This window comes from Lagopus leucura, unplaced genomic scaffold (genome assembly GCF_019238085.1).
Source record: "Lagopus leucura isolate 7727_CA_CO unplaced genomic scaffold, USGS_WTPT01 Super-Scaffold_100027, whole genome shotgun sequence".
In the NCBI taxonomy this organism is placed as follows: Eukaryota; Metazoa; Chordata; class Aves; order Galliformes; family Phasianidae; genus Lagopus; species Lagopus leucura.
In genome coordinates this window covers 4834812-4860174 of record NW_024962278.1, presented here as the reverse complement: position 1 = coordinate 4860174, position 25363 = coordinate 4834812, and the positions used below count along the sequence as shown (strand labels likewise).

The 25363-nt window shown below is 37.8% G+C and overlaps 1 long non-coding RNA gene across 4 annotated transcripts in view; it reads right to left on the bottom strand.

Moving 5' to 3' along the window:
• The window catches only part of LOC122185150, a 254379-nt gene that overhangs the window by 71549 nt on the left and 157467 nt on the right, over positions 1 to 25363 (bottom strand). For 3 of the 4 annotated variants that reach the window (XR_006180763.1, XR_006180760.1, XR_006180762.1), the window contains 2 exons: positions 13012 to 13105; positions 10143 to 10306 (listed from right to left, as the gene is read on the bottom strand). This is a non-coding gene — a long non-coding RNA (uncharacterized LOC122185150). Of the gene's footprint in view, positions 1 to 10142; positions 10307 to 11654; positions 11685 to 13011; positions 13106 to 25363 lie in introns of all 4 variants that reach the window. The other variant, XR_006180761.1, reaches the window with a different exon arrangement.

Genomic DNA, 25363 nt, shown 5'->3' with positions numbered 1-25363 from the left:
CAATACATAGATTTGCTAATGAACATTTAATTGCCATGGGACTGAAGGTGTCTTGGTTTTTACTCTATAATATTTTTTAGGCTGTGCCTATTAAATCCAAATGAATAAGAAAGAAGTCTTGATAGCTAGAGCAGGAAAAATGATGCGTGCTAGGTGTTCTCATTGAATTTCAATATTATTTGTAGTACACAGCCTGGCTGTTTCTCTGGCTTTGTGGCTGACATGTTCTTTGCCTGCTTAATTTTTAACTTGATCATTTCCTGAGAAGCACTGTTCACCAGCCTCTCTCATTTGCTGAGTAGCCTTCTGGAGCCATCCCCAGGCTCCCCTCTCCAGTCTTTGAGCGATTTTCTATGCATGTGATTTTTTTTAACGTAGAAAGTTACATAAAGTCACATGCAAGAGAGAAGAAAAAGAAGGCAAGTTCTTGGACACTGAGAGCAAGCCTATGCACACTGCATAGCAAAAAACACTTGCAGCAATTTAATGATAACACCTAACAAAGACAAATAAATGCCTGCCATGTTCTTTTAGAAGAAATAGATTTTAAAAGCTGTGAAATGGCTTGGCAAAGGCACACAGTGACTAGGGTGCCTTCCAGCCACATGCTCCAGGCTCCTTCTATCTAAAAAGTTCTGTCCAGTAATTAAAGGCAGTTTTCACCTTGAGCTCTGAAGAAAGAGAAAGAAAACAAAAGCAGTTTTAATCAAACGCTTTTTCATTCTCTGTCTGAGGAAAGGAGATACAGCTGAAGGGAGAGCATTTCCTTGTCCAGCTGAGGTGCCACACTGAAGCAGGCATTCCCCAAAACGTTCTTAATTAATGAGCACTTTAACTGAGGGCCGATTCCAAGCCTGAGCACCACCACTGAAACAGCGACTGACTGTAGGCATGCAGGGCTAGCTCCACAGATGTTGTACATTGCAGTATCTCTATCTGGCACTCAGTGAGTCTTCATGAAATTGAATTGCTAGGCTGACCAGGAGAATACTGCACAGGTTTCTGGTAGGAACTCCCACCCCTCCACACACACACACAGAAAAAGTGTTTCATCTTCCATATCCCAATTCTCAGTTGCCTCGAGAACATTTCTCTAAACTGTATCTGTAGTTAGTTTACTCTTAAGAGTATTTTATTCTCCTTGAAAATGCTCTGGTATTAATACACTGGAGAAAACTGATGATCTTCCAGCAAAAGCCAAATCATGACAGCTGGAATAACCGATAGGAAATGCCATCCATTTTTCTTTTCACGTGAAACATAACCCCTTCAGTGGTATGAAATCGGAAAAAGATGCTGGCACTTCTCACAGTCAGATAGGAAAGATGACCAGTGTTGTTGGAGTGAACATATTGGCATTTAACAGTTTGTTACAAAAGGTTCTGATTGCAACTGACAGAGCTTGGTAGATACACCCTGCTCATATCTTAGGCTTTTTGACAGGGATAGATTGAATCACAGTCATACAAAGATCTGGTAACAGAATCAAATATCACAAGTACCATGACAGTTCTCTATTAATTCTCTCACTGCAGGAGAAACATCAGCATATTTGAAACACCATTTGAACAAGAACATAATTTATATCTTAGCAAAGCACCTAAAGGACTTTTTTCTTTGATTATTTTCAAATGTATTTAGCCATCACCAGTACATAGTCACTAGAATCTACCGGACAGTTCTGAAAGGCCTTTGTTCCCCTCAGGATTAACACCGAAACTGAGATTGATAGAACTCTTCCATAAGCAGGTGCTCATGTTTAAGGTTTCTATCAGCTCTAGAATATAAAAAATACAACTGATTGTGGTATTAAAAACAGTTATTTTCCTCCTCTGCTTCATTACTGTGTAGTGGTTTATCTTCTTAGGGCGACAGAATGCTTGTAGATCAGATTATGTCTAAACTGAGACTTCACTGAATTAAGTGCAATCTTTTGTTGCTCTGAAGGCTGCATTTTTCTAGTCTTTCCTAGCGCTAAACCCTCAGCTAATATTAACTCTCAGCTGGAAACAGTCTTCTGTTTACCTGCCTGCCACTCCCTATACTGTTCTTTAACTCAGTAACAGGGGTTGTCAAATACATTCTGGCAAATATTCATTGTGCTTTACAGTGCAAACCACCTGAAGGTCTGTCTTCACACTCAGTGCAAGTCAATGCTTCACTAGCATTGACTTTAAGTAAAGAGAGGGGAAGATTCCCCTGAAACATCATTAATGTCACCAGAGAAGTTCACTCTAATCCTAATATAAAAAAAACAACTGCTTTTGCTCCCTACTTCTTTCCTAGCTTAGCCTGTGGAGGTACAGAAAGAAAGCAGTCACTATTGCATACCGAGACCAGGCTTACAAAAGCACCCGGAGGAACAATCAGAGCTCAGAGCAGACAGAGCTTTGAAAATCTGAACCCTAATCACTCTTATTGAAGCATTGAATGGTGCCAATTGGCAAGAAACATCAGGCTCACCAGCACACTGTAACAGAAGCTATTGAGATGCAGTCCATAAGGCATCATTGTCAACCAGCAGAGGTACTAAATGAAAGCAATTCTTTAATTAGGGACATAAATGTACCTAACTGAAATTAAAAGGCATTTAAACCACACAGCCTTTTCTTCCCATTCTAAGGTGATTTTTATTTGTTAATCCAAGGTAAGGGAGTAATGACCTCTAATACTATAATTTAATTGTCACAGGCTTCAGGCACAAAATTAAAACACATTTATCTCTTTTGGACAATTACTGACCCACAGGAGGACAAAAACCCTCTGTTTTCATCCCTGAGCATTACTTGTTAATTGGTTCTATGGACACAGCAAAGAAATTTCAGCTCAAAATAGTTTGTCAGCACTGCCAGCATAAACCTAGGGGATGCCGCTTCAGAGCACCATAAGCAAACAGCTATCGTTTGCTTTGCAGATCAGTACCTATACACTTTATATGCATAAAAGCACTTCAGATCTTCCTCCTATAAGACTCAAAGAGTGAAAGTCAGCTGATAGTCAAGAAAAGAAGTGAGTTGAGGCTGAACTGCAAGAAAGGAAAGGGGATAATCACAGAAATACTGTTTTCTGTGACCAAATACCATTCTATAACCAAATACCATTTGGTTAAGGAAAAGTCATTCTGTTCTATTTTCACTTCTCGCTTTGCTTGCAGCGGAGTGCAAGAACTCTGTCTATACGCGCCCTTTTTGCTCCTACAGAATTTTATGTATCTTTGCAAGGTAACAAATGTTTTAAAAGCATTCTGAAGAACAGTTAAAGCAGATTATCTTCCTTATGTCTAATGAAGAAATGCAATAAGCAAAATTAGAATATGTTTTAGACTTTAAAATACTGAGAGTACTGGATGCTACAACCAGAAATTATCCATGCTTGCTCACTGAAAAGATAAAATGGTCATGCTCTCTTGTCACACTTCTGCAAAGCATCCTTAATGGCTAAATTGGATGATTGGATTTTCTCTGCCTTGTAGAGTGAATACCCAAGTGACACAGAACCATGCTTGAACTCTATACTTCACGCTTGAACTACTGCAGATAGATAAAAAGGAAAACGAAGTTACTTGGTGTGCAAGGGCTTGCACAGCTGATAAAATTTAGAGCAGCTTCAAGCTGAGGGACCACACTTATATAATGCAGACAGAGTAATGAAAGGCAAGTACCTTTGCCTCCCCTTCTGCACACAGCAGTTCTGCTGGGAATGGAAATTGGCCAACCCAAGTGATCTTACCCTCTAAATGCCAGGAGTCACACTACATGTCTATGAGTGTCTGTATGTGCCCTCATGGAACATCTTAAAAGTGGACCCCAAAACAGATTTTCCCTTTCTAACACACCAGTAAGCAATTGAATTGAAAAAAATTGTAAGGGAAATCTAAAAATCAAAGAGTCTTTTCTTTCATCTCAAATCTCTGTGATTCATTTTAAAATAAGAAAAGCCTTATTTTTTAACCCTAATTTCCCACTTAAGAGTCAGCACACCCTCTGGAAACTATCCAAGGGACTCCAGAGCAAGTCTAGAGAACAACGACTGAGTTCAAATAAAGCAGAGATCAGGATTTGTTCAGAAACCAGTGCATGAAATTCAAATATTTCATTCAGAAGGGCAGACTAATTGACTCAAATCACTTCTGGTAGCTTCCCAGCGGCGTGCTAAAGAACCACTGCTCCAACTGTAGAAAGTCAGAAATCTTGTTTAGGTGGGCCCAGCATGAATGAAATCTTGTGGTTTGTCACCTGTAGCAAAGAAGTGTGCATTAAGATATTCCTTTCTGAGATATTAGCTTTTAAACTGCAACAGGATCATTGCCTTTATTTAACAACTAACTCTTGCTGAAATCTCCAGGGAACAGACATCATCTCTGTAAGGAAATAGAGACCATTTCTAAAATGTTGTTTACGCAACCCTGGTGGAGCACAGTCTGCATCAAACGGGCCTTCTAGTTAACACCCCATGAATACTTTACATACCATACATGTCTGCATCCTTGCAAGGCTGTGGTGTTCTTTTTGAATAGAAAAATTGTATAGAGTATTATTTCATATGAAAAATTGGGAGTTGATGGCTGAAAATCATTATCTTATGGTTTTATTTTTTTCCTATGATCACTTTCATGGTGGCTAAGCTACATTATATTTATACCATTTTCAGAGTCTGACTATACTGCATTAGACTCTGCATTTGTAGATGGGTATTTTCTACATGAAAACTTAGTTCTTAATCTTATTATTACCCTAGCAGATATGCAGTTCTGGAGCACCAACCAAGATTAATTAGATAGGCACAATATTGCAGAAATCTCCTCTAGTTTGCTACGTCTATCATTACTGACATTTCTACATTCAGCAAAAGATCTGATGAAGAAATGTACGTGATTAATGCTGAATAAATCAAGTCTAATGAGATCTCCTGGGAAACCACCTCTCCTTACACAATCAGAGGAGGAACATCAGCTGCTCTTTGTTCAGATGGAAGGGGTTACAGACTGGTCACGGGCTTTGAGAAAAATTTACTTCCTAGCTGTTTGAGTAGCAATTCACTTATATCCTCTATGACCTGATAAATCCTGGTAAGCACAACAAATCATATACAACTTGATAACTACAATCTGCATCACCAATCTGGTGAATAGCACTATGTTCACCAGACTATGATGGCACTAGAATTTATAAATATGGATCAGAAAAACAGAAACTCAATAGCTGGACTGAGATTAAAGGAACTCTCCATACTATCAAGCTTCAGGCTTTAAAGTCTTTATAAATCTCCCAGTTTTTCCCACTTTAATTTTTAATAGAGTTATCACCGTGCAATTTTCAACTTCAGGCAGTTTTGAACAAGCTCGTTAGTTTAATTTGAAATGTAAAATAAAACAAACTGCCCCATACAGGAAGCTTCTGCAGGATAATTTGGAAAATTTACTTTTTAACAGAGAATTAATTTTCATTAATGTATTCTAAGAAGGTTGTACAGTAAACTTTCTCACTTAATAAGGCATTGAAGTGAAAACAGAAAGAATCTGACTGTGTTTTTACTAACAAGTAACAAAACTTTTAAGAGTTAAAGTCCTCAAGGTGAAAATAATGTTTCATTGCTGACCAAAAAAAAAAAAAAAAAATTTAAAAAAATCCAGCAGATTTCAAGAAAAATAGAACTTAAATGGCTTAAGTTGAGTATAGGTAGGAAAAGAATGAATTCCTTGGGGCCACATGTTACTGTGAAGGAAATAAAGCTGAACAAGTCAAACAGAGGGAGAGATGTCAAGAGGCAAGCAAGAAGCTTTCAAATACCAGGCTATGGTGTAGAGTGAGTGACAGCCCTTACAACTCCAAAAGGGGCCTAACGTGACTGGAATCATTAAGGACTCTTGGTGAAGGAATGAATCTCTTAGGTGCATATGTATTTTTAATCTTCCCTTTTTCTGAATGCTGAACATACGTTTCTTTCTAGAGGCTGAATGTAAACTAGAATGCAAACAGTACAAAAACCACACAAAAAACAAGAACAAACAGAAAAGACAGAAAAGATAGTCATGGATTGAATTGGCAGTTTGATTGAGCTCAGATGTTTGCTTTCTCTGGACCCGTATTAATTCTGGATGTGCTGACCATGATATATACTGCTGAGAGATGAAAAGCATTTAATTTTCCTAAACATAGATATCCTCAGATGTACAATCATTTCAGGATGTGTGTGTTATTTCATATCTTCCCAGTTTTCTTTGAAACACACACAGGAGAAGAGTGGCATAAGCTGTTTTGCTGCTCCTATTACTATTTCCATTCAGCGGAGACCTGAGCCACCATCTTTCCACTCACGTCAATGAATCTTGACAGCTCTAAGATAAAAACCTTCTCCAAGAAAATTACTGTACATTTTTCCTTCTCTTTTAAATAACTGCATGTTTTTATTCTAATATTTTAAATGAGAATTTCTTGAAATCAAGTACCAAATTGGTAAAGCTGCTAGGATGCAGTGTGGGCTGTGGGCTAAACTCCCCTTCCAGAGGATTTAGTGTTGGTTCAAATATTGGTTAATTGCAGAATATCAAAGAGAAAGGGAAATGGAGAGGAGTCGGGCACTTCCTTGAAAGAAACAAGTGCTTTAGCAGACTGCTACAGGTCCCAGGTGAGGAGCTGAGCCCCCTGCTTCTCAGGCATCAGAGGACAGAGCTTGTTCTGCACCAGCCACATGGTCATTATGGCAGTTCTCCTCATTACATCTAAGTTTATGAAGCAAATCCCAAACCCTAAACTATTCAGTCATAGCTCTCAATATCTCATTCATCACAGAAGCATTTAGGTTGAAGGTAAGACCCTTCTGAGATCATCCAGGACAATCTCCCAACCTTCATTCATCATTTTCTGCTTAGTGCCACAGCTCATTGACTTTTTTGGGTTAAAGACTACTGAGAGCGTTGCCACCATCGTGGTATTTACCATTAAAATATTATTTCTAAATGCATCTAAATAATTACATAATAAATGAAAAAAAAAATATATATATGAATCAACATAATACCAGATCACTTTCAATAAAGTCAGTCAACTTCATGAATGAATTATGATATTCTCACATAAGGAGCCATGCTGTCACCTCCAGTGCATGTAAGCAGTCAGCAAGCTGTGATCACTGACAAGATTTGGACTATTCTTTACCAGTGTAACCACTGGCTACTCCAATACATTGAACATTATCAAAAAAATCTTATTTACAATCTTATTTTCGGTTTCAGTAGTTCAATATCCTATAAGATTTCACATTTTTAGCATTTTTTTTCCTAAACTTTAGATTTCCAGGTTTTTAGGCCACTGATGTTTCTTTTAAGGAGCAGTTAATGCCAGACCATTATGCATTTGCTACAAAGGTGTTCTGCAGCATTTTCCCAAAAGGTTAGTATTTTATCATAGAATGGGCTGGGTTGAAAGGACCACAATGATCATCTAGTTTCAACCCTTCTGCTATGTGCAGGGTCGTCAACCACCAGACCAGGCTGCCCAGAGCCACATCCAACCTGGCTTTGAATGCCTCCAAGGATGGGGCATCCACAGCCTCCTTGTGCTTCACCCCCCTCTGTGAGAAAAATTTCCTCCTAATATCTAACCTAAACCTCCCCTGTCTCAGTTTAAAACCACTCTCTCTTGTCCCATCACTATCAACCCATGTAAACAGTCATTTATCTTCCCAACCTTAATTCCTCTTAACAAAGTTTCTTTTTCTTCAGGATCAACATATAGTTTTAAATGAGCTCATGCTATCAATATCTATCCTATTTCTATTCTAAGTCAAGAAGGTCACTCTATGGAAATGTTATATCGCAATGTACTCAAGAAATGTAGTTGCTTTTGTCCATTCTCTCAGCTAAAAAAATCATAGAGAACAGAGTGTTTCACTGCTTACTTAAATGCCAACTATTTTTGTAACAGCATGATCAAAACTGATTTTCATCATTAACTGAGAAATCATAACACTGAACCTTTTGTATTGAGTTACTGAAAAAAATGGTAGTTCAGCACTGAAATTTAATGTTAATGCATATTCATATGGTCTCTGATATTAATAGAAGATTTTATTTTCTAACGCTTAAAATAGATTGGATAATGTCATATTGTAAGTCCTAACTATATATGTATTGCTCCAAGCAGTAAGCCCTTGCTTCATAAAAACAGTTAGCAGGTATACAGAAGGAAGCTGTACAAAAATTCTTGTTAACTTTATGTGCAGATAGGAAAATATATTGTTGTGGACCAAAATATATTGATTAGGATTTGGAAAGAGACACAAAACATAAAAATATTTTCACATATCTAGAACAAGGAAGTCATTGTAAAAGAAGGTTATTGTTGTGAAAGTACTTCATAAACAAACTTGATGAAAACATATTTAAAATCCAGTGGGAGTCCAAAACAGTCAAATCTGCCTTCCATTACAGAGACTGCAGGATGAAACGCTACCAAACATTACAAAGGAAAACAAGAAGAATATCTCATGCTGAGCTATTACTGCCTGGAGGAACAAAACAGAACCACAACATGTTCAGTACAATGAAAGCCACTGGATATGAGCTCCAGGACTGGTAGAAATTATACTGCATCCTATGTCTACTTAAAGCAATAAACTCAGAATTTTACCCTTATTTTTCCCTTAGCCCTCAAAATGCCAGTTAATTATAGCTGCCAGACACCAATATGGTGAAAGGACCACATCTGGCACCAAGGAGACTGCTCAGTAAAAAATTGGCTTGTGTTTCCAACAATTTGTGAATGGCCTAGGATTAGATAAAATGATATGAATAAAGATTAGAGAAAAATTCTCACAAATTCAGATTCAGTCTGCCCTACAGAGTGGGAGGTGGGCTGTTGACCACTTTATACATACAGACAGAAAAAGTCAAAATAAGAGACTGAATACAGTGAAGCAAGTTGGGTTCTGAGAGGGTCTGAGGAAACTTTCAGAACTGAGCATAACACACCAGATATTTCTGCAATCTTTTGATAACAAGAATGCACGTTGTTTGGACCCTGTTTTCATACAAGGCTATTTTGTTGACATCAGTAATCTACATTACTGTGGTAAGAATTCATTTACCCTGCTACTAATATAGGTCTCTAATAACCACAATTTTTACAAACTTTAGCAAGTTTTACAAGACCAGAATTCAGTTTCTTGTCTGCACTTCTCAGGGACACTGATACCCCTTTCTGAAGGCCCCAGAACCTTGAGGCTGAGCTACACTCCAGACAAGGCTCCGAGTGGGATTGAAGATAGAGAGAAATAGTTATTGACATAAATCAAATATTACCTCTGCTTTGAAAATGGTCTCAGCTGTGCTGTCTGAGTTGTTTCAGTGCTCTTCTCTGAGAATCTTAGAAAAACTCAAGGGGTTCCTCAGTACAACTGTTTGTCTTTACAGCTAAACAGTTCTGTTATTTCTTGAGGAATTATTCCAGACTCGGAATTTATGAGATGCATTATCATTGCAGCTTGCCAGCCAAAATAAAATGCTCTACTTCGGGTTCCAGAAGCAGTCAAACTGCGATAGCAAGAAACTCCACAGAGACTAATTTATCATGCTTCTTAATAGGTTATATTAACCCAAACAAACAGGTGTGTTACCAGTGTTTTGCTGGCTTCCAATACCCAAATGAGCTCATTTTGAGCCGTTCAGATAGCACTACCTCAGCAACTGCAATGCAGCAGCTTGTAGCTCTCAGGAAGTACGGTAATCAAGTTTGATATTAATATATGAAATATTTAAGTATGTGTGAGAAAAGGACCGATAATGATAATTATTACCATGGAAGATTTTTTGATTAAATGACGCCTAAGTAATTAAAATGAATTATTTGAAACCTTTAGATTTCCAACTTCAGCATGTTTGATTAAATCATCACACAAAAATACCGAGGTCTTGCATTAAATAAACTATGTTTTCAATGTTACAACCAAATCTTGTCTCCAGTACAAAGAATATGCAGAAGATTATTTCATACTTTTTATCATGTGTTGAATTAATTAAACCTGAATGTTTTTCCTTGTACAAACTTTGAACATCTCCTATTATTCAGTGTAAGAGCAGTGCATGGACAAATATTCTCTAAGAGAAGACGTGACCCATCCCTGGGCTGGGCTGCCCCACTTACCTCTCCCCAGCAGACGTGTGGGTACTTTGCTGTCAGTCACTCTACTCCCTCATGCCTGGCATGTCCTGCTTCATGGTGGTCACAGTGCTGCCTGACAGGGAGTACTCTGCAAACCATGGCCCAGCAGTGATGGGTCCTCTCCTGCAGACTTTCTTCCACGGACCCTGAGAGAAAGAGGGAATGAAGTAATTTTGCAGCTGCAGGCAAAAGCCCTACAGCTCCCTCACAGCCTACAGATGGGCCGAGGGCTCAGCCCCTGCAGGAAGATGAGGTGGTGACCCCCCTTCCCCTCTCGTCCCCTGCACTCATCCCACCTCTGCTTCCAGCTGTAGGCCTGCCCCACCTGTTGCCACCACCACCCACCTTCTGCCAACTTTGATATGGCCAGTGACCCCATCCTGCCCACTGTAACACAGACAGTGCTGTATGTCCACTGACTTTCCTGGACCTCTGGCAGAGAAGAAAGGCAGCGGAGTAAGTATGTGGCCTGTGTCCCCAAGCAGGGAAGTGCCAGAGAAGAATGGCTTCTTCAACCCTCGTGCCAGAGAAGTGAGGGCTGGGAAGGACTCTGGGATACCCCAAAGGAAAAATCACACCCATTTTTAGAAGAATGGAAAGGAAGACCCAGAGAACTACCAATCTGTTAGCTTCACCTCCGTGCTGGGGAAGAACACGAAGCAGAAGCTCCTGGAAGCTCTGCTAAGGCATATGGAAGGCAAGGAGCTGATAGGGGTAACCAACACTGCTTCACGAAGGGCAAGTCTTGCCTGACCAACCCAGCAGCCTTTTATGGTGGACAATGGACAAGAGAAGAGTCACTGAAGTCATCTATCTGGTTTTCACTAAGGGCTTTGACACTTGTCCCCAAATTGGAAAGATATGGATTTGATGTGCGGTTTGGTCAATGGACGAGGAACTGGTTGCAAGTTCACACCCAGAGAGTGGTGGTCAATGGCCTAATGTCCAGATGGAGATGACTGATGAACAGTGTACCTCAAGGGTCAATAACAGGACCAATGTTCTTCAATATCTTCATCAATTACATTGACAGTGGGACTGAGTGCACCATCAGCATGTTTGCAGATGATGCCAAGTGGTGTGGTGTGGTCAGCACCCCTGAGGGATGGAATACCACTCACTGAGACTTAGAAAAGCTGAAGCAATGACCCAATTTTCCACAGTCAAAGATTCCTAGGTTTCTTTTTTTTTTTTAAACATACCGTACACATTTAGGTATCTGCTGGCAAGAAATGACAGCCAACTTTTATGATTCATAAGCTTTCTTCTCAGAAATCCCCAAAGCATCTGGTGTTACTCCTCAGTATTTCACCAATGTATTACAGTAAACTCTCCACTTTCCAGAATTACAAACGAAGATTGAAATTCACTTCCTTCCGTGCAACTGCTTTGTGCATACATTTTAATGTGATCTAGTCTTCTGTCTCTCCATTTTACTGGGTTCTGGCAAGCTTCATGGTGAGCCTTCCCAATATCTAATACTCCATTACTCACCTTATATTGTACGTTTTAATCCAGGAGAAACTGGAAAAAAAATTGAGAGAAAGAAGAAGAGATACATGCCATTGATAGCACAGACAGAAAGAACTCCAGTATTTTTGGCTTAAACACATAAATCTAACCAAACCACAAAAGCTTTCTTGCATTTTCAGGTAAGGAAATTTTTCAAATCCAGCTTTCTTACAAAAATCTTTCTTTTTTTTCTTTTTTTTTTTTTTTTCTTCCCCTAACTGATCAGCATTCTGTCCCTTCTCTTTCCCTCTCCTTCCTTTTCTCACAGTCATCAAAAATTTTTTAAGCAGCTGTAAGGGACTGGGAAATAGAATGGCAGTGTTTAAATTAATACCTTTCTCTTGTCAAAGACTTCACCTTGAGCAAAAGACTAAGTATCCAATTCTTAAAGTCATCATCATATGGAACAGCATAAGTCTTCGAGGTGTATTCAGGTGAGTTTCAGCTAATTACATATTTGTACTACTCATTATAAAGGGAAAAGCTAAAAATGAATGCACAGAAATATAAGTAACTGGTTTGAGGCTTGCAAATGGGAAAAAAATGTAAATCTGATATTTTAGGAACTTGTTTAAATAATTTTTTTTTAACCTTAAAAATATACACTAAGATAACCTGGGCAGTATAAAAGCACAGTAGGTTAGAGACATTGAAATGATGAACTTGGAGCATACACAACCTTGCAAAAGAATCAGTGCTGATACTCAGGATACAGTGGTGCAATGACTATGACAGGTCACAGTATTGAAAATTAAGAGGTGGTTGTGGTCGGTCACAACATTTGGAATTCTTCCAGAGTAAGCCTTAGAATTTTTGAAAGAGGTTCAATCATTTTTGTAAGTGCTCCTTCATTTTTTATATGCCCACTCTGTCTTATTCTGCATTTAAACATAATACACTTGTGCTTTCAGTTTTAATGGATATCAAATGTTTTAATGGAATTTCAGTGAACTGTACTGTGCATTCCCCCAAACAAGGAATGATTCATTAGGAGCTGAAGTAGGTCTCTTTTTTTGTTGTAGCTAGTGAGAAGACAGCCTAGAGGTATATTTCATTAATTCCTAATACAAATGAAGTTAGATGACTACAAGAAAAATTATTAACTGTGCTGAATAAGGAAACAGGTGTAATAGAGAAAATATGTTTCTGCAAACTAGGGAAGGAGATAGCAGGGTAGAATGTTATAGAAAGTTTAGATTAAAAATATGTAATAAAATTGTAAACACTATTATCGTTCAGATATCAAAGGCTCAGAGCCTCTGGATAAGGGAAAATAAATACTGCTGATTGTTTTTTGTTTTTCAGTTGAAACCATTTTCTATCTTGAATTGCTAAGTACCTTATTGATAACCTGTAAAATGCGATCTTCCATTTTACACTCTAATGCAGGTGTATGCAGTCCAGGTAAGGTTCTCCATGTCTTCTGGTGATCTCTGAAAAAAGAAAAATGTGTGCAGTATTAAAATTAATGCAGTAGTAAAATTAAATCCTCATGCTATCTCAGGTACTTGTCAAACTTCTTTATTAATACTACTTGAATCCAAATATATAAGGTCTGGAGCCAAATATGTTGGGATACAAGGCACTGAGCTATAGCAACCTGTCCTTTAAGCTTCAGACAGAATAACTTGAAAGGCATAATTTGTGATACAAATGATATAGCAACATAGCAACGTAAAGAATTACATAACATTATATTATACCATTTCATGCATAGTTGTCATCATTTGTTAAATAAAATATTCCAGCTCTTCTTAGCTATTTTGCTTTTCTGTATAACCTAAGTCAACAAACTCCCTGAAGGCTGTTGTCCTGAATTCTCTTTTTATTTAATACAGAATTTCAGCTTAAAAAAAAACACCGCTGATACAGCAGAAACCAAATATACACCAAAATCTAATTTAATAGGCTTTGATAGAATATTAATCAGAGCTTTACAAATATAATAGAAAAACAAAACACACACACAAAAAGAAGCTAATGGGAATGATCACTTCAGTAGAGTGACAGATGAAACATTTTTGGGTGCATTCTATTGTTTGCTGAGCAGTCACTGCAGTCACAGGATCTGAATGCTGGTATCCCTATTTGGAACAAATATACTCGATTTTGGAAAAAAAAAAAAAGAACACATTTCAGAGTGTGTATCTTCAGCTTTGTGACAGAGAGACTTAATGACAGAAGTGAGTAAATATCAGTGTATCAGCTCACAGAGCTTTAATTATAACTGTCAATTTTAGACCCTCAAATCTTGTTAAAAACACTGTTATACTGGAAAAGCTTGATTGCATAAATCCTGTAACTATTGCTTTATATGCAAGAAAGCATTTGTTAAAGGTGACACCATTTATATTCATTTTCCCGATCGTCAGCGTGTACTAGATTTTTTTCCAATAACATAAAATGTATAACATCATATCTTAAAATCCTAACAAAGGTGTTTTGTGCCAGCAAAGAAATGAAAAAGTATGAGCACGCATATATAATCTTCAGGAAAGCAGGTAAGAATTTGCAATACATGCTTGCACAGCTTTATAATTCTAATGCACAGACCACTTCTTTTCCCTCATCCTGAACATTCTAAACATTTATAATTCAATAATTTGCATTTTAAATACTGCAACTTTTTGTAAGTCAAAGCTAGACTCCATTTTAGTAGCAGCTTATTTCAGAATTTCTCTAAAGGAAATTTCTCATGCAGACTGTAAAAAGCTGAGATGTTGCCAGGAATGTAAATAAACTGTACTTCTACTGAGCACAGGTTCCCTGATATAAACACAGATTAGTGGGATAGCAGGCATTTGCTTATGGAAAGGATAACAGAAAGATAAGTTTGCTGCTTATTTCAGTAATAATATTTTCCTACATAATTTTTCAATGTCAGTCGTAACACTATGACCAGAACTCTACTACAACAACTGATAGCCTTCAGGGTGACTGAGCAACAATAGAGAGAAAGGAGATGGCAGAAGTTCAAATTATTGAACACCAGTTTAATCTGCTAAATTGAAGGCTGAAAACATCTCCATTTTCAATTCAGTTACAACATAAGAAATAAGGGTAAGAAAGATTTGACCTTTTTCTTGCCTGTGGTTTGGCCAGATCAACAATGAGAAAGCAGGCACGCAGTGTGATGTTCAGAGCATCCTGTTCAGGGACAGGAGTTATCTACCTTGTGTAGGAATGTCTGGAAATACAGCCCATTCATTTCTATGTCTAATTAGAAGCTGATGTTCAATGTAGGCAGGATTAACCTCAGGTTTGCAACCTGGTCATACAGGTAAACTGGGTAACACACAGCTCACTGAAATCACTTAGCTAACACACAGGATTAACAAAATCCTAAAACACATAGGATAACAAAACTCTGCGTTCTATACCCTTTTGAATTGCAAGATTCCCTGTTTCAGAGCAAATGTTTCAAAGCCTTCAGGATTTCACAGCATCCCTGTGAAGCTTCTGTCACCCACGTGCATTTCACTTGTAAAAAAGACAAGCGATACTTTGTGAAACAACTCATCTACTTATCAAGCACAAATGCGTGTTTGGTATGTATGAAATAGTTATCTTTTTTGGCATTCTTGGTTCTACCCTTCGCAGTACTCCCAAGTATATTTTTGTACCTTCTATATAGTACCAACACTGTTTCCTACAAGTCTGAAATGATTATATTTTCACAGTATATTTTAGCCCCAGAAATTTAAAAAAACAACAAACAAACAAAAAATTAAGAAAAATATGTAAAATATATATTACTAAGATAGCTTAAATATATATATACTCAAATTTATGTAGCTTGCCATTCACAAGTAGATCCACAACAACCTTAGAAACAATTGCTGCAGTTTATGATGGTGAGTAAAATGAATATAGAATGGACACCTACGGAAAACTTGGCACTGCCACCTTCCTTGGCCACCACTACAACAGAGCATCTGAAAGATCGGGCTGCAGCCTGTGGGCTTCATAGCTATCCATCCATCACCCACTGCTGCACTTATGCTACTCACCTTCTCAACTTCAGGACATTCCAAAAAAGTCTCAGGTTTATGCAAAAGACAAGGAGGAGCTTAAAACTCCCTCAGAATGAGATTTATGTACTGTTGTTAGCAGCACCGTTTAACACAGTACTGTTGCTAACGATATGCTGCTTTAAACAGCCCCAGAATTGACTGCAGCCACCAATAACTCTTTCAGACTCTTCAGATAGGTTAATTTCTGTTTAACTGCTCCCATTGTGTTCTGCTTTTGTAACATACCTTACAAAAATTTGTTATCCATTAATACTGAGAAGACCCAAGACAGTTCAGCAGCTAATGCGAACTTCAAGAAGAGAGTGAGGGCTTAGCAACTGATGGGCAGCCAGACTCTACCACACTGTTTTCTTACTTCCTCTCCTCAGAAGGACAGGGGGAGAAAATACGCACTGACAGTGTGATATGACTTGTTGAACACACCCATAACAATGATTTCAGCTGCACCTGAACCAATGGCCTGGGAGAGGTACGTGCACAGGTGTGTAGTTGCCAGCTCAGTGGTCAGGCAAGAAATCGTGGGTAGAAGGACTATAACATGGGAACCAGTAGTGAATTAAATAAAGCATCAATCAATTTGCAGCAGTGGTGGAGAATCTTCTTACACTTGAGAAACGTGAATAATGAGAACATTTGCAATATGCAAAAAATATTGAGTAATATATTATCAGAAGTCAATGGTCTACCAGTGTACTGGCTTAAAAGAGGCAGCCTCTTCTAGTGTAGCATGGATAGGAGATGTTCTCATTGCCCAATGACTTAATTTGAACATATCTGGAATTATCCATCATATTCCAGGAAAGTAAATCTCCCTGAAGGAGCCATCTGCTCCCACACCTCATGCCACAAAATGTCTGCCCCAGCTTTTCTTCTTACCAGTTCTCTATGACAGCTTTTATTTTCTGATGCAGAGGTTGCTGCTCATCCTTGAGGGAACGGGTGCAACAAAACAAAATTCCAAAACAACCAGATAGGAAATTGCAGGGATTAAACAAAGATTTATTTCCAAAAACTTATTCCAGGCAATCTGAGGTTCATGAGTTATTAACATAAACCTGGAAGTTGGTACAGGTGTACACAGAGTAACAGACTATCACTGCTTGAGAAGGCAGTACGGCACACAAGCATAGATTTGCCTGAGGAACTAAAAGGATGTGAAAGCCTTCTCCTGTACCTTGAAACGCTCATCGCTACCACCAACCAATAATTAATCCCAGTCAATTGGCTTTCTTTAGATCTGTTTCAAAATATAAAAACAAATAAATAATACTAGCTAAAATATGACATAATAACAGTATGACATAATAATGTGAGTGTCAGCTGTAAATCCCAATCCCCAGGCAAAGAGTACTGAGATCAGCATCACTGTCAGCCTGGGTCTCAGCTGTGCCTTCAGGCAGACCTCCTGCACTGGAAGGCTGGGGAGCAACAATCATTTCATCAGTGAACCACTCCCCAAGACCCCCATCTCTAAAGGAATTCATGTACTTCGGTTCCCAAGCACACAAGATTTCAGTTTCCAATTTGTATGGCCAGGAGAAATGGCCACACCAGGCTGCTGCCTATCTTTCATCCCATTAAGTAAATTTTATTCATTTTGACACATATTCTTTGTGATGGGACAGATGTACTGTTTTTACTGGCAAAGTTGAATGTATGAACTAATTATTTTGGTTCTCCATTATCCTACTGAGATAAAAGTTATGAATAAAAAAGGCTGAACTTAATAAATCAGTTGGCAATGCTAATCCAGTGTGAGTTTTGTGCATTACTCAGGTAATGTAAGTGCTATGAAAAGATCTAGTGAAATTAGAAATGATGTCTGATAATAACAATGGAAGAAGGGTCTTGTTCTCTAATTATGAAATATGAATTTGGGAAATCTGACTTCCAAGGCACCATGACTTTGCAGTTCAGTACATTCTCAATGACTCATATCATAAATATGTCCTTTGAAGAATTCTTGGTTTTCTTGACCCACGTTATGAGGGAATCGTTCACAATTTCAAGATATGTGTTCACAAACTAATGCCTTAACTTGAGCAGAATTATTGCGTACAATTTCTACCATATAATAAGCATCCAAAGGAAGAACAGCAACACAGAATAATAATCCAGAGCTGGAGTCAGAATCCTCTCAAAGTGAGAAAGAGATCTGACAGAGAACAAGTTAAAGGAAGATCCCACTGATCACAACAGGGTTAAACCTTTCAATTTCTCTAAGGCATTAACATCAGATGTTTAGTATTATTCTGTGGGATCCTCATCAACATTCATCCAAATATTTCACTGACAGTGATTTCCAGGGGTGGAAGTATTTGAGTTTATAAACTGGATGGTTCTCACCACCAGTGCTATGTTCAGGACATGTACGAGTCAATCCATAATATATTCCACAAAAGTACTAAATCTGAAGAGAACTTCAGTATGTTTGGAACACATTCAGGTTACATACTTGATTTTTATGTTCCCTGAAATTTTCAAAATCCCATTACAGCTGATTTCCATACTCATAACACTCAGAATTTTGTCAGCCCCATTCTCTTTTTAAAATCTGCTGCAAATGACAGATTTCTATAGGTATGCTGAATTGTCTGTGTAGAAAAACACAGACAATTGTTCATGCTGAACAGATGGTGTCCAAAGAAGCTGTGAATATATTACCCTTGGAGGTTCTCAAGATCAGGTTGGAAGGGATGCTGGGCAGCCTGATTGAGTGGGTGGTAACCCTGCCCACAGCAGGAGCTGGAACTAGATGATCATAGAATCATAGAATGGGTTGGATTGAAAAGGACCACAATGATCATCTAGTTTCAACCCCTCTGCTATGTGCAGGTCATCAACCACCAGACCAGGCTGCCCAGAGCCACATCCAGCCTGGCCTTGAATGCCTCCAGGGATGGGGCATCCACAGCCTCCTTGGGCAACCAGTTCCAGTGCATCACCACCCCCTGTGTGAAAACCTTCCTCCTAATATCTAACCTAAACCTCCCCTCAGTTTAAAACCATGCCCCTATTATTCTACAGTTCTACCATTCTGTGATTCTCTGGTTCTATGGTTCTTAAAAAGCCAAGGTAGAAGGTACAACTGAAATATACGGTATAAAAGAACTAAGCAGTCCTTAAGTCTCTGCTGGTTCTCAAAGGACTGCATTAGAGAGTGAGAACTGTGTGGGATTTTTCTCTTTATGATACCTTCATTCAAATTCATATGTTGTAGACATTTCTTTGTACAATATATTACTGTTACCCCTGTGTCACAGCATAATGCTGCTGAATATTTCTTTACACATAATTTTTTCATTTGTCGCCAAATACTTTGCCTTGTAATCACTACTTTGCAGTGCTCTCATATACAGTTTAATAAAGAATCTCTCCCTGGGACCTCCAGAGGTTCTTTCCCACTTCAATCATTCTGTGTGATGCCCATAGAGCTAAATTTTCTGGATACAATTTTTGAGGCTGCACTCCCAAGAGACAGTAAATTAAAATCTGTGCTCAGACTGATGTTTCATATTGCTTTCCTATCCATGTAGAAGCCAACCTCCAAAATACCAGACATATGCTACCCCTTGGCAAAGAGTTCACACTGGCACCAGAACAAAATAAAAATGTGCAATGATATATGTCTGATCAGTAATGCTGTTCAAGTATATTACTCTTCCTGTTTCCAAGTGATAAATTTCATTTACCTCCATTAAATAAATTTTACTATCCATGAAAGCAAAACACACACATAAACACACATAGTGAGCTACAATCCATTTTGCCAGTAGATGGTATAATAAGAGCTTAAATCTAATTTAGTAAATGTAAAATAGATTTTGAATGTATACACATTTCATTCCAATATCCACAATACTGAATATTCAAGAAGTTTTAACAAGTACCTGTATTTAAAATTTTGGATAACCAGTTACAGATTCTTTGTAATGCAGAGTTCATCCTGTTCTGCAGTGTGAAGCCAATTTGTTTTTTATGTTTGCTCCGTGAGAAATTTTGCACAACTTGTTTTAGAGAAAGCGTATCTATTCATAACCACTGTTCATTTACTTAGCTTATTTCTTTTTATATACAGTCTCTTTAAGTGGGTGGAAAACATATGGATAGTCACTAGGATGCCTCCAGTTTTGATGCATTCTGTCTCTTTGCATTGCATAACATGTTCTTATCAGGTCACATAAATAACCAACACTTGTAAAAAGATATGAGCACTGATTTGTTTTTATTGCAGACTTTTGGAGGAACTGACCATTCAAGATTTTCTAGAGCACTCCAAAAACAGCTTTTAAAAGAATTCTGAATAACACAGTCCTATGTAATTACATTGCTCTCTTCGCATGCCTGATATATTTCCCTAATCTATTTATAAATAGATCATTAACAAAGGATCTTTTTACCGAAAACTACAGAAAAAACTCCTGTTTGTTGTCTAGGAGCAGTAAGGTGGGCATTAGGTATGCAGGCAATGTGTGTGTCTACATAGACGTACATGAATGCACACATACACAAGCCTGCAGGCCAACATATATCTACATGTATTTTATACACACCTGTTTGGCACAGTGAAATTTGAGAACTGGAAAGAAACAGCATGAATGGGATCTGTGGGTGCACTACAGCTTTCTTAGCACTCAGATTTTTAGAAACTATTCAAGAAAGGTTCCAGAAATGTGAAATTTATGCACCCAATACACTTACAGTCAGTGGGATTTAGATGATTAATTCATCCAAGTTCCAGAGAAAATCCCTCTGCAAGGGTCTGATCTTCACTGAGCAGTAGAGAAATTCCAAAAACTTAAAAATTACAGGACTGAGCTTTCCATACTACTTGGTCAAGTGACAGAAGTTTCTGTATAATTAGTTAGCTAAAGGAAAACAACCGTGATGGAGACCTGCGTATTTATTAATCCTAAACCCCAAAGAAACAATTGAATTTAATAGAACTATGCCAATTAAAACCCAGTTAGAACTTGAAATCTTAATAAGTAAAACAATATACAGGAGCAATCGAGACTACAGAGTTACAGAGCAAGTACAGGTCACTCCAAAAGTAATGCCTCCTATTTATTTCCATGCATAGTGAAAAGACACAAAAAGAACAATAACATTATTTGACAGAGCAATTTCTCAGCTACAAAATACTATTTTTCTATCACCATTAGCTCTGCATTTTTGCCATCATGCAATCACCATGGTACCTATTTTATGTACACAATAAAAAAATGTACACTCTAACACAATTCTCTTAGTATTTAGATACACTCAGTGCTTAAACCTGAGAGAGTTCTCATCCATACCAATTAACCTAACCATGAAGCATTGTTCTACCTAGTTCTCTTTGAACATTCTCTTGCCATTTTCTTTGCTATTCATCTGAATTAGAGTCTCTTTCTAGAAACTGTAATCTAAAGGCTTCCTCAATCTACCCTTGCTTTCCCAAATATATGAAAAAGGCCTGTGTAACTAGCAGATAAGTTCACTAAAAGCCAACATTAAAAAAAAAGAAAAAGGGAGGCCATAGGATTATGAAGGACTTGGAGCATGTGATATACAGGGAGATATTAAGAGAGCTGGGACAGGCCAGCTTAGAGAAGACGGAGAAGAGAAGGCTCAGGGGTTTCTTGCGAATGTATAAAAATCCCTCACATGATGGTGTAAAAAAGGCTGATATCCAATGGTATCCAATGATAGCATAGGAGGAAATAATTAAAAGCGGAAATACAATAGATTCTATTTAAATGTGAGAAATAAATGTTTTACAACAAGGATTATCAAATACTAGAACAGTTTGCCTAGAGAGGCTATGACACCTTTGTGCATGGAGATATTCACAACCTGGCTGGACCAGGCCACTTTGTTGATCCTGCTTTCAGCAGGGAAAATGGATTAAAGAAACTGCCAACCTCACTCATTCTCCAGTATGAATATTCCAAGTGTTCTGATCTCTGTATGTACACCCAGTCATTTCAACAAGTGGACAAGTTTGAGTCCACTGCAGAAGACTAAACCACAAAAATACAGCGGAAAGAAGTTTTGTGAACAAATAATACAATTATCCAAGGTAGGATAAAGGAGAACAAATGATCATTCGCATCTCATACAGATTCTCCAGCTCCAGAACTGTTATCTCACTGGGAATCCAGTGTGTAAGAAATTTCTGCACCTGAAAGCCTTTGCAATAGCCTTTTCATTGGAACCAACATAATTTTTGTGCACATTTTTTGATTAATGACTTGACAACCTACACAAAAATGTATTTATGTTGTGTTTCTCCCACCTGAAGTTTCCTGCTTTCACTCAATCTGGTGAATCTCTTGCAACGAAACAAACATCTCCATTGGTATATACAGAGAACAGCCAATTCCCTTGGACTGACTTCTATATTGTTACACAGAGGTGGGGTGAATCCCAAACTTGAGAAATCACTCACCTACATACCTTTGAAAAAACAAACAAAGGTATCATAATCCAGCATATAACATCTACTTACAGTTCTCACCCAACAGAGAAGATGGCTTGACATCTTGAAGTTATTTTATGTATATTCAGATTTTTTAAAATTATTTTTACTTATCTTTTTTAACTGCAGTGCAGAGGTAGGCTTATTTTTCCAAATTGCAAAGTACAGCAATGTGTTTAAAAGTAGAAGCTCCTCGGAGGTTTAATTCAAGCTTTCTCAAGTAGCACGATTTCAATCTAACCTCCAAAATATTGCCATTTCTCTTTGTGTTCTCAAGGCAGAAAAGAAGGCAAAATAAAGTCATAGCTTAAGTTTGACAAGCCTCTTCTATTATTACAGTGATGTAAAATTCTTCCCTGATCACCATATTCTCAGCATATTTACTAGTTCCACCCTTTCACCCTTTATCTAGGAGTGTGACATGGCTCTGAATAGAAGTAGTTTGGAGACTGCCATTAACAACACCATTGCAAGCAGGATAAAATCTGCAGTATTTAGGCAGACAGACAGGTCTCATTGCTTTTGATTCTTCAAAAACAGTTTACAGAATCCGAACTAGAAGCTTAAGTTCAAATATTATAATACTCCTCCTGCTCCTTTTTCCTGCTGCAAATTGAAAGTGCTGTGTGTTGAGGAGCAGCATATGGGGACTGAGAAAGCAACAAGAGCAAGATTTTTCTTAAGTGATGAGGAAAGGCAAACCTAGCATAAAAACTGAGTGATGCTAATGAAACCACTAAAATGTAATCACCACTTGGGGAGGTTTTATTAAAGAACGAGGGGAGGAATAGCTTGTGGTATTGCTAGATCAGTTGTAATATGGGAAACACAAATGCATCATCCTCCAGAAAGCCTCTGAATCCTATATTATGGAAGTAATTCTTCAGTTACTCTACATGAGATAATCACCAAGTAAATACATAGAAAACTTGACTGATTCTTGAAAACAGTTTTTTCTGGAAGAAGATTTGGACAGATTCAAATACGAAAACAAACATTTAATTTTATTTTGTTCGGCAGTCTAATCAACAGCAGTCTTTGCAGTAGTTTGACCAGCCCTGGAATGATCCTCTCCAACTGTAACTGAGACTTTTTTTGAGTAACTTTTATGAAGAAAGGCTGAGTGAACTGGGTCTGTTCAGCCTTGAGAAGACTGAGAGGGGACCTGATTCAGGTCTATAAATATCTAAGGTGTGGGGGGCAGAACGGCGAGGCCGGACTCTTTTCATTGGTGAGTGGAGACAGGACAAGGGGAAACGGCTGGAAACTGCAGCATAGGAAGTTCTGCACAAACATGCGCAAGAACTTCTTTACAGTGAGGTGACGGAGCACTGGAACAGGCTGCCCAGGGAGGTGGGGGAGTCTCCTTCTCTGGAGATGTTCAAGACCTGCCTGGACGCCTACCTGTGCGACCTGCTGTAGGGAACCTGCTTTGGCAGGGGGGTTGGACTCGATGATCTCTGAAGGTCTCTTCCAACCGCTACGATTCTGTGATTCTGTGAGACACAGAACCATCTTCCTTGAAAATACTGAGCAAAGTAGCTCAAAGTATTTTTTTTTTCCCCTGTAAAACTATAAAAATTATGGAAATACTGAAAGATCATATTTCTTATTTCATACTTTAAGGAAAAATACTGAAGAAAAATGATGCAGATTCCATTATGTAGCTCAAGCATTATATCACTTTGTTTCTTAATGTACCATGTCAAAGTAACTCCTTACTGAGTTGTACAATTTTTTGCATCTATATATCATGTAATTCATTACAACTAGTAGAAAAAAAAATGGTATTTAAAAATAACATCAACTAATAATGTTAATATGTCTTGATATGTTCTCTCTTTCTGCCATATAGATGATCAGCATTTTGAAAGATACATATATATGTATATGCATATATCTTTCCTAAAGTTCTGGTAATAATAAATAATACAACATGGGAAATCTTTAAGTTATGCAGGCATATACCACATACAGGGAGAAACATCCTGGTTTGATTTTGCATGGTACATTTTTGCTTAATTTCTTTCTGGAATTGATTATGATTTTTAGATGACTATTTTAAGAATAAATTTTCCTTAAGCAGAGTTTTTTCTTACTCTTTTGAACACCTGGTCTTAAACATTGTATTTCCTCATTTATGATATTTTTGCCCTCCAAATATATGGTCACTGACACAATTAACAACTTTTACCATCATAACATAAATTATGATACGACCTATGAAAAGGAGCCGAAGACAGTAGTCATGGCCATATATAACTCTGTAAGGGGTGCTATGCTCATCATATAGATGCTATTGGTCACCTTACTGCACAGAAATCAATTATTGGAAAAGGTGAATGTACCATGAGTACTGCTGAACTCCAGCTAATTCTGACAGTGGGAACTTAAGCAATTAATATGAAACTAAAGCAGCTCTCTAACGGTTCAGATTTTCTGAAGGTTCTGGCCTCGTTTTTCACACATCTTGCTTGTGGAAATATGCTGAAGTTCCAGCTTCCCTCTGCTCAGACAGTTCGTATTCTATTACACAGAACAATACGGAAGAAGTAGAGAATCTAAGCAAGACTTGGAGGACTGGGACTGTAGGACTGGATTTTTGCTTGCTGGCCTTTAAAAGGAGGTAGCACTGGGGACTAAAGGAACTAATGAAGGTTTTTGTTCCTGACAGGTAGTATTATATTACTTACAGAAAAAGGTTTGTTATGCTATGTTTAAATGAATCTGAATATATCTTAACAAATTAGCAAAAACAACAAGGTTTTGTTTGCTACGATCTCAGAATCATAGAACAAAGTAATAGAATGATACACCTATAATCAGTAGTTTAATACCTAATGGCTGTTAATTCCTTCACGTGCAAGTAAGTGCAGAACACTTTGTTTTATGTCACTGTGCAAAATAGTACTTCATAAAATTCTTCATCTTAGATGAATATTTCTTCATGGCATTAATTATCTCAGATGTAAACATAAGAGAAAGAAAAGACTAATTAATTAGCAAATCTTTTGCGTTAGATACCTCTATTCTAGAAATATTAATATTTGTTCTTTGGAGCGCCTTGGATCTGATGAAAGGAGGCAATTTGAATTAGCAGCAGATAGTTCACTTTAGTGGATAATTAACTTTCTTCTCATTTTGCCCTAGATTTCATTAGACAACAGCTGTAAAACAAACATTTCTGTTAGTGA